Source organism: Prionailurus viverrinus, unplaced genomic scaffold (genome assembly GCF_022837055.1).
Source record: "Prionailurus viverrinus isolate Anna unplaced genomic scaffold, UM_Priviv_1.0 scaffold_38, whole genome shotgun sequence".
Lineage (NCBI taxonomy): Eukaryota > Metazoa > Chordata > Mammalia > Carnivora > Felidae > Prionailurus > Prionailurus viverrinus.
In genome coordinates, this window is record NW_025927606.1 from 4918422 (window position 1) to 4926972 (window position 8551).

Below are 8551 nucleotides of genomic sequence, written 5' to 3' on the forward strand. Positions count from 1 at the left end.
CCGGGCCTGGAGGCCCGGGGCGAGCAGCCCCGGGCCTGGAGGCCCGGGGCGAGCAGCCCCGGGCCTGGAGGCCCGGGGCGAGCAGCCCCGGGCCTGGAGGCCCGGGGCGAGCAGCCCCGGGCCTGGAGGCCCGGGGCGAGCAGCCCCGGGCCTGGAGGCCCGGGGCGAGCAGCCCCGGGCCTGGAGGCCCGGGGCGAGCAGCCCCGGGCCTGGAGGCCCGGGGCGAGCAGCCCCGGGCCTGGAGGCCCGGGGCGAGCAGCCCCGGGCCTGGAGGCCCGGGGCGAGCAGCCCCGGGCCTGGAGGCCCGGGGCGAGCAGCCCCGGGCCTGGAGGCCCGGGGCGAGCAGCCCCGGGCCTGGAGGCCCGGGGCGAGCAGCCCCGGGCCTGGAGGCCCGGGGCGAGCAGCCCCGGGCCTGGAGGCCCGGGGCGAGCAGCCCCGGGCCTGGAGGCCCGGGGCGAGCAGCCCCGGGCCTGGAGGCCCGGGGCGAGCAGCCCCGGGCCTGGAGGCCCGGGGCGAGCAGCCCCGGGCCTGGAGGCCCGGGGCGAGCAGCCCCGGGCCTGGAGGCCCGGGGCGAGCAGCCCCGGGCCTGGAGGCCCGGGGCGAGCAGCCCCGGGCCTGGAGGCCCGGGGCGAGCAGCCCCGGGCCTGGAGGCCCGGGGCGAGCAGCCCCGGGCCTGGAGGCCCGGGGCGAGCAGCCCCGGGCCTGGAGGCCCGGGGCGAGCAGCCCCGGGCCTGGAGGCCCGGGGCGAGCAGCCCCGGGCCTGGAGGCCCGGGGCGAGCAGCCCCGGGCCTGGAGGCCCGGGGCGAGCAGCCCCGGGCCTGGAGGCCCGGGGCGAGCAGCCCCGGGCCTGGAGGCCCGGGGCGAGCAGCCCCGGGCCTGGAGGCCCGGGGCGAGCAGCCCCGGGCCTGGAGGCCCGGGGCGAGCAGCCCCGGGCCTGGAGGCCCGGGGCGAGCAGCCCCGGGCCTGGAGGCCCGGGGCGAGCAGCCCCGGGCCTGGAGGCCCGGGGCGAGCAGCCCCGGGCCTGGAGGCCCGGGGCGAGCAGCCCCGGGCCTGGAGGCCCGGGGCGAGCAGCCCCGGGCCTGGAGGCCCGGGGCGAGCAGCCCCGGGCCTGGAGGCCCGGGGCGAGCAGCCCCGGGCCTGGAGGCCCGGGGCGAGCAGCCCCGGGCCTGGAGGCCCGGGGCGAGCAGCCCCGGGCCTGGAGGCCCGGGGCGAGCAGCCCCGGGCCTGGAGGCCCGGGGCGAGCAGCCCCGGGCCTGGAGGCCCGGGGCGAGCAGCCCCGGGCCTGGAGGCCCGGGGCGAGCAGCCCCGGGCCTGGAGGCCCGGGGCGAGCAGCCCCGGGCCTGGAGGCCCGGGGCGAGCAGCCCCGGGCCTGGAGGCCCGGGGCGAGCAGCCCCGGGCCTGGAGGCCCGGGGCGAGCAGCCCCGGGCCTGGAGGCCCGGGGCGAGCAGCCCCGGGCCTGGAGGCCCGGGGCGAGCAGCCCCGGGCCTGGAGGCCCGGGGCGAGCAGCCCCGGGCCTGGAGGCCCGGGGCGAGCAGCCCCGGGCCTGGAGGCCCGGGGCGAGCAGCCCCGGGCCTGGAGGCCCGGGGCGAGCAGCCCCGGGCCTGGAGGCCCGGGGCGAGCAGCCCCGGGCCTGGAGGCCCGGGGCGAGCAGCCCCGGGCCTGGAGGCCCGGGGCGAGCAGCCCCGGGCCTGGAGGCCCGGGGCGAGCAGCCCCGGGCCTGGAGGCCCGGGGCGAGCAGCCCCGGGCCTGGAGGCCCGGGGCGAGCAGCCCCGGGCCTGGAGGCCCGGGGCGAGCAGCCCCGGGCCTGGAGGCCCGGGGCGAGCAGCCCCGGGCCTGGAGGCCCGGGGCGAGCAGCCCCGGGCCTGGAGGCCCGGGGCGAGCAGCCCCGGGCCTGGAGGCCCGGGGCGAGCAGCCCCGGGCCTGGAGGCCCGGGGCGAGCAGCCCCGGGCCTGGAGGCCCGGGGCGAGCAGCCCCGGGCCTGGAGGCCCGGGGCGAGCAGCCCCGGGCCTGGAGGCCCGGGGCGAGCAGCCCCGGGCCTGGAGGCCCGGGGCGAGCAGCCCCGGGCCTGGAGGCCCGGGGCGAGCAGCCCCGGGCCTGGAGGCCCGGGGCGAGCAGCCCCGGGCCTGGAGGCCCGGGGCGAGCAGCCCCGGGCCTGGAGGCCCGGGGCGAGCAGCCCCGGGCCTGGAGGCCCGGGGCGAGCAGCCCCGGGCCTGGAGGCCCGGGGCGAGCAGCCCCGGGCCTGGAGGCCCGGGGCGAGCAGCCCCGGGCCTGGAGGCCCGGGGCGAGCAGCCCCGGGCCTGGAGGCCCGGGGCGAGCAGCCCCGGGCCTGGAGGCCCGGGGCGAGCAGCCCCGGGCCTGGAGGCCCGGGGCGAGCAGCCCCGGGCCTGGAGGCCCGGGGCGAGCAGCCCCGGGCCTGGAGGCCCGGGGCGAGCAGCCCCGGGCCTGGAGGCCCGGGGCGAGCAGCCCCGGGCCTGGAGGCCCGGGGCGAGCAGCCCCGGGCCTGGAGGCCCGGGGCGAGCAGCCCCGGGCCTGGAGGCCCGGGGCGAGCAGCCCCGGGCCTGGAGGCCCGGGGCGAGCAGCCCCGGGCCTGGAGGCCCGGGGCGAGCAGCCCCGGGCCTGGAGGCCCGGGGCGAGCAGCCCCGGGCCTGGAGGCCCGGGGCGAGCAGCCCCGGGCCTGGAGGCCCGGGGCGAGCAGCCCCGGGCCTGGAGGCCCGGGGCGAGCAGCCCCGGGCCTGGAGGCCCGGGGCGAGCAGCCCCGGGCCTGGAGGCCCGGGGCGAGCAGCCCCGGGCCTGGAGGCCCGGGGCGAGCAGCCCCGGGCCTGGAGGCCCGGGGCGAGCAGCCCCGGGCCTGGAGGCCCGGGGCGAGCAGCCCCGGGCCTGGAGGCCCGGGGCGAGCGGGGCACTTCCCATTCTGTGTCTCCAATCCCTCGGAACTTTCCGGGGAGTTTCTGAGCTGAGACCCCAGTGTCTGGAGGCTGTTTCGGGTTCTGTGACCCCTTTCTCTCAGGTACAGGGTGACTGCCTTCTCTCAGGCTCCAGCCATGGTGAGCCATCGTAATGACTCAGGGCCTGGAGGCCGGGGCTCGTAGCAGGTGTTTGGGATTCTGGGTCTCGCATCCCTCGGTCCTGACCCGGGAGTACCGGAGTGGAGAGGATGGGTTGTTGGCTTTTCAGGATTCAGGCATATGTCTCCTTGGGATTTTAGGCTTGTAGTATAGTCCCTGGTAGGGCTGCTTGGAATTCTGTGTCTCCCACTTCTCCATCCTTCCCCGTAAGTTTCTGAGCTGAGACCCCAAGGTCTGGACTCTGTGTGGGAAACACTGGCCCGTTTCTGTCACTGACAGGGAGAGGCTTCAGCCCTGATGCGCCATGGAAAGATAGAGCCCCGGGCGTGGAGGCCCAGGTCGACCAGGAGCACTACCCATTTGGCGAATCCGATCCCTCGGAACTTGCCCGGGATTTTCTGAGCAGGGAACCCAGGGCCTGGAGGGTGTTTGTGTTTGTGTGACCCCTTCTCTAAGGTACAGGAACGGCTTCAGTCATAGTGAGCCATGGCGAGCAGCCCCGGGCGTGGAGGCCCGGGGCGAGCAGCCCCGGGCGTGGGGGCCCGGGGCGAGGAGCCCCGGGCGTGGGGGCCCGGGGCGAGCAGCCCCGGGCGTGGGGGCCCGGGGCGAGCAGCCCCGGGCGTGGGGGCCCGGGGCGAGCAGCCCCGGGCGTGGGGGCCCGGGGCGAGCAGCCCCGGGCGTGGGGGCCCGGGGCGAGCAGCCCCGGGCGTGGGGGCCCGGGGCGAGCAGCCCCGGGCGTGGGGGCCCGGGGCGAGCAGCCCCGGGCGTGGGGGCCCGGGGCGAGCAGCCCCGGGCGTGGGGGCCCGGGGCGAGCAGCCCCGGGCCTGGGGGCGAGCGGGGCACTTCCCATTCTGTGTCTCCAATCCCTCGGAACTTTCAGGGGAGTTTCTGAGCTGAGACCCCAGTGTCTGGAGGCTGTTTCGGGTTCTGTGACCCCTTTCTCTCAGGTACAGGGTGACTGCCTTCTCTCAGGCTCCAGCCATGGTGAGCCATCGTAATGACTCAGGGCCTGGAGGCCGGGGCTCGTAGCAGGTGTTTGAGATTCTGGGTCTCACATCCCTCGGTCCTGACCCGGGAGTACCGGAGTGGAGAGGAAGGGTTGTTGGCTTTTCAGGATTCAGGCATATGTCTCCTTGGGATTTTAGGCTTGTGGTATAGTCCCTGGTAGGGCTGCTTGGAATTCTGTGTCTCCCACTTCTCCATCCTTCCCCGTAAGTTTCTGAGCTGAGACCCCAAGGTCTGGACTCTGTGTGGGAAACACTGGCCCGTTTCTGTCACTGACAGGGAGAGGCTTCAGCCCTGATGCGCCATGTTAAGATAGAGCCCCGGGCGTGGAGGCCCGGGTGGACCAGGAGCACAACCCATTTGGCGTATCCCATCCCTCGGAACTTGCCCGGGATTTTCTGAGCAGGGAACCCAGGGCCTGGAGGGTGTTTGTGTTTGTGTGACCCCTTCTCTCAGGTACAGGAACGGCTTCAGTCATAGTGAGCCATGGCGAGTAGCCCCGGGCGTGGAGGCCCGGGGCGAGCAGCCCCGGGCCTGGAGGCCCGAGGCGAGCGTGGCACTTCCAATTCTGTGTCTCCAATCCCTCGGAACTTTCCGGGGAGTTTCTGAGCTGAGACCCCAGTGTCTGGAGGCTGTTTCGGGTTCTGTGACCTCTTTCTCTCAGGTACAGGGTGACTGCCTTCTCTCAGGCTCCAACCATGGTGAGCCATCGTAATGACTCAGTGCCTGGAGGCCGGGGCTCGTAGCAGGTGTTTGGGATTCTGGGTCTCGCATCCCTCGGTCCTGACCCGGGAGTACCGGAGTGGAGAGGAAGGGTTGTTGGCTTTTCAGGATTCAGGCATATGTCTCCTTGGGATTTTAGGCTTGTAGTATAGTCCCTGGTAGGGCTGCTTGGAATTCTGTGTCTCCCACTTCTCTATCCTTCCCCGTAAGTTTCTGAGCTGAGACCCCAGTCTGGACTCTGTGTGGGAAACACTGGCCTGTTTCTGTCACTGACAGGGAGAGGCTTCAGCCCTGAAGCGCCATGGAAAGATAGAGCCCTGGGCGTGGAGGCCCGGGTCGACCAGGAGCACTACCCATTTGGCGAATCCGATCCCTCGGAACTTGCCCGGGATTTTCTGAGCAGGGAACCCAGGGCCTGGAGGGTGTTTGTGTTTGTGTGACCCCTTCTCTAAGGTACAGGAACGGCTTCAGTCATAGTGAGCCATGGCGAGTAGCCCCGGGCGTGGAGGCCCGGGGCGAGCGGCCCCGGGCGTGGAGGCCCGGGGCGAGCGGCCCCGGGCGTGGAGGCCCGGGGCGAGCGGCCCCGGGCGTGGAGGCCCGGGGCGAGCGGCCCCGGGCGTGGAGGCCCGGGGCGAGCGGCCCCGGGCCTGGAGGCCCGGGGCGAGCGGCCCCGGGCCTGGAGGCCCGGGGCGAGCGGCCCCGGGCCTGGAGGCCCGGGGCGAGCGGCCCCGGGCCTGGAGGCCCGGGGCGAGCGGCCCCGGGCCTGGAGGCCCGGGGCGAGCGGCCCCGGGCCTGGAGGCCCGGGGCGAGCGGCCCCGGGCCTGGAGGCCCGGGGCGAGCGGGGCACTTCCCATTCTGTGTCTCCAATCCCTCGGAACTTTCCGGGGAGTTTCTGAGCTGAGACCCCAGTGTCTGGAGGCTGTTTCGGGTTCTGTGACCCCTTTCTCTCAGGTACAGGGTGACTGCCTTCTCTCAGGCTCCAGCCATGGTGAGCCATCGTAATGACTCAGGGCCTGGAGGCCGGGGCTCGTAGCAGGTGTTTGGGATTCTGGGTCTCGCATCCCTCGGTCCTGACCCGGGAGTACCGGAGTGGAGAGGATGGGTTGTTGGCTTTTCAGGATTCAGGCATATGTCTCCTTGGGATTTTAGGCTTGTAGTATAGTCCCTGGTAGGGCTGCTTGGAATTCTGTGTCTCCCACTTCTCCATCCTTCCCCGTAAGTTTCTGAGCTGAGACCCCAAGGTCTGGACTCTGTGTGGGAAACACTGGCCCGTTTCTGTCACTGACAGGGAGAGGCTTCAGCCCTGATGCGCCATGGAAAGATAGAGCCCCGGGCGTGGAGGCCCAGGTCGACCAGGAGCACTACCCATTTGGCGAATCCGATCCCTCGGAACTTGCCCGGGATTTTCTGAGCAGGGAACCCAGGGCCTGGAGGGTGTTTGTGTTTGTGTGACCCCTTCTCTAAGGTACAGGAACGGCTTCAGTCATAGTGAGCCATGGCGAGCAGCCCCGGGCGTGGAGGCCCGGGGCGAGCAGCCCCGGGCGTGGGGGCCCGGGGCGAGGAGCCCCGGGCGTGGGGGCCCGGGGCGAGCAGCCCCGGGCGTGGGGGCCCGGGGCGAGCAGCCCCGGGCGTGGGGGCCCGGGGCGAGCAGCCCCGGGCGTGGGGGCCCGGGGCGAGCAGCCCCGGGCGTGGGGGCCCGGGGCGAGCAGCCCCGGGCGTGGGGGCCCGGGGCGAGCAGCCCCGGGCGTGGGGGCCCGGGGCGAGCAGCCCCGGGCCTGGGGGCCCGGGGCGAGCAGCCCCGGGCCTGGGGGCGAGCGGGGCACTTCCCATTCTGTGTCTCCAATCCCTCGGAACTTTCAGGGGAGTTTCTGAGCTGAGACCCCAGTGTCTGGAGGCTGTTTCGGGTTCTGTGACCCCTTTCTCTCAGGTACAGGGTGACTGCCTTCTCTCAGGCTCCAGCCATGGTGAGCCATCGTAATGACTCAGGGCCTGGAGGCCGGGGCTCGTAGCAGGTGTTTGAGATTCTGGGTCTCACATCCCTCGGTCCTGACCCGGGAGTACCGGAGTGGAGAGGAAGGGTTGTTGGCTTTTCAGGATTCAGGCATATGTCTCCTTGGGATTTTAGGCTTGTGGTATAGTCCCTGGTAGGGCTGCTTGGAATTCTGTGTCTCCCACTTCTCCATCCTTCCCCGTAAGTTTCTGAGCTGAGACCCCAAGGTCTGGACTCTGTGTGGGAAACACTGGCCCGTTTCTGTCACTGACAGGGAGAGGCTTCAGCCCTGATGCGCCATGTTAAGATAGAGCCCCGGGCGTGGAGGCCCGGGTGGACCAGGAGCACAACCCATTTGGCGTATCCCATCCCTCGGAACTTGCCCGGGATTTTCTGAGCAGGGAACCCAGGGCCTGGAGGGTGTTTGTGTTTGTGTGACCCCTTCTCTCAGGTACAGGAACGGCTTCAGTCATAGTGAGCCATGGCGAGTAGCCCCGGGCGTGGAGGCCCGGGGCGAGCAGCCCCGGGCCTGGAGGCCCGAGGCGAGCGTGGCACTTCCAATTCTGTGTCTCCAATCCCTCGGAACTTTCCGGGGAGTTTCTGAGCTGAGACCCCAGTGTCTGGAGGCTGTTTCGGGTTCTGTGACCTCTTTCTCTCAGGTACAGGGTGACTGCCTTCTCTCAGGCTCCAACCATGGTGAGCCATCGTAATGACTCAGTGCCTGGAGGCCGGGGCTCGTAGCAGGTGTTTGGGATTCTGGGTCTCGCATCCCTCGGTCCTGACCCGGGAGTACCGGAGTGGAGAGGAAGGGTTGTTGGCTTTTCAGGATTCAGGCATATGTCTCCTTGGGATTTTAGGCTTGTAGTATAGTCCCTGGTAGGGCTGCTTGGAATTCTGTGTCTCCCACTTCTCTATCCTTCCCCGTAAGTTTCTGAGCTGAGACCCCAAGGTCTGGACTCTGTGTGGGAAACACTGGCCCGTTTCTGTCACTGACAGGGAGAGGCTTCAGCCCTGAAGCGCCATGGAAAGATAGAGCCCTGGGCGTGGAGGCCCGGGTCGACCAGGAGCACTACCCATTTGGCGAATCCGATCCCTCAGAACTTGCCCGGGATTTTCTGAGCAGGGAACCCAGGGCCTGGAGGGTGTTTGTGTTTGTGTGACCCCTTCTCTAAGGTACAGGAACGGCTTCAGTCATAGTGAGCCATGGCGAGCAGCCCCGGGCGTGGAGGCCCGGGGCGAGCAGCCCCGGGCGTGGAGGCCCGGGGCGAGCAGCCCCGGGCGTGGAGGCCCGGGGCGAGCAGCCCCGGGCGTGGAGGCCCGGGGCGAGCAGCCCCGGGCGTGGAGGCCCGGGGCGAGCAGCCCCGGGCGTGGAGGCCCGGGGCGAGCAGCCCCGGGCGTGGAGGCCCGGGGCGAGCAGCCCCGGGCGTGGAGGCCCGGGGCGAGCAGCCCCGGGCGTGGAGGCCCGGGGCGAGCAGCCCCGGGCGTGGAGGCCCGGGGCGAGCAGCCCCGGGCGTGGAGGCCCGGGGCGAGCAGCCCCGGGCCTGGAGGCCCGGGGCGAGCAGCCCCGGGCCTGGAGGCCCGGGGCGAGCAGCCCCGGGCCTGGAGGCCCGGGGCCAGCAGCCCCGGGCCTGGAGGCCCGGGGCGACCAGCCCCGGGCCTGGAGGCCCGGGGCCAGCAGCCCCGGGCCTGGAGGCCCGGGGCCAGCAGCCCCGGGCCTGGAGGCCCGGGGCCAGCAGCCCCGGGCCTGGAGGCCCGGGGCCAGCAGCCC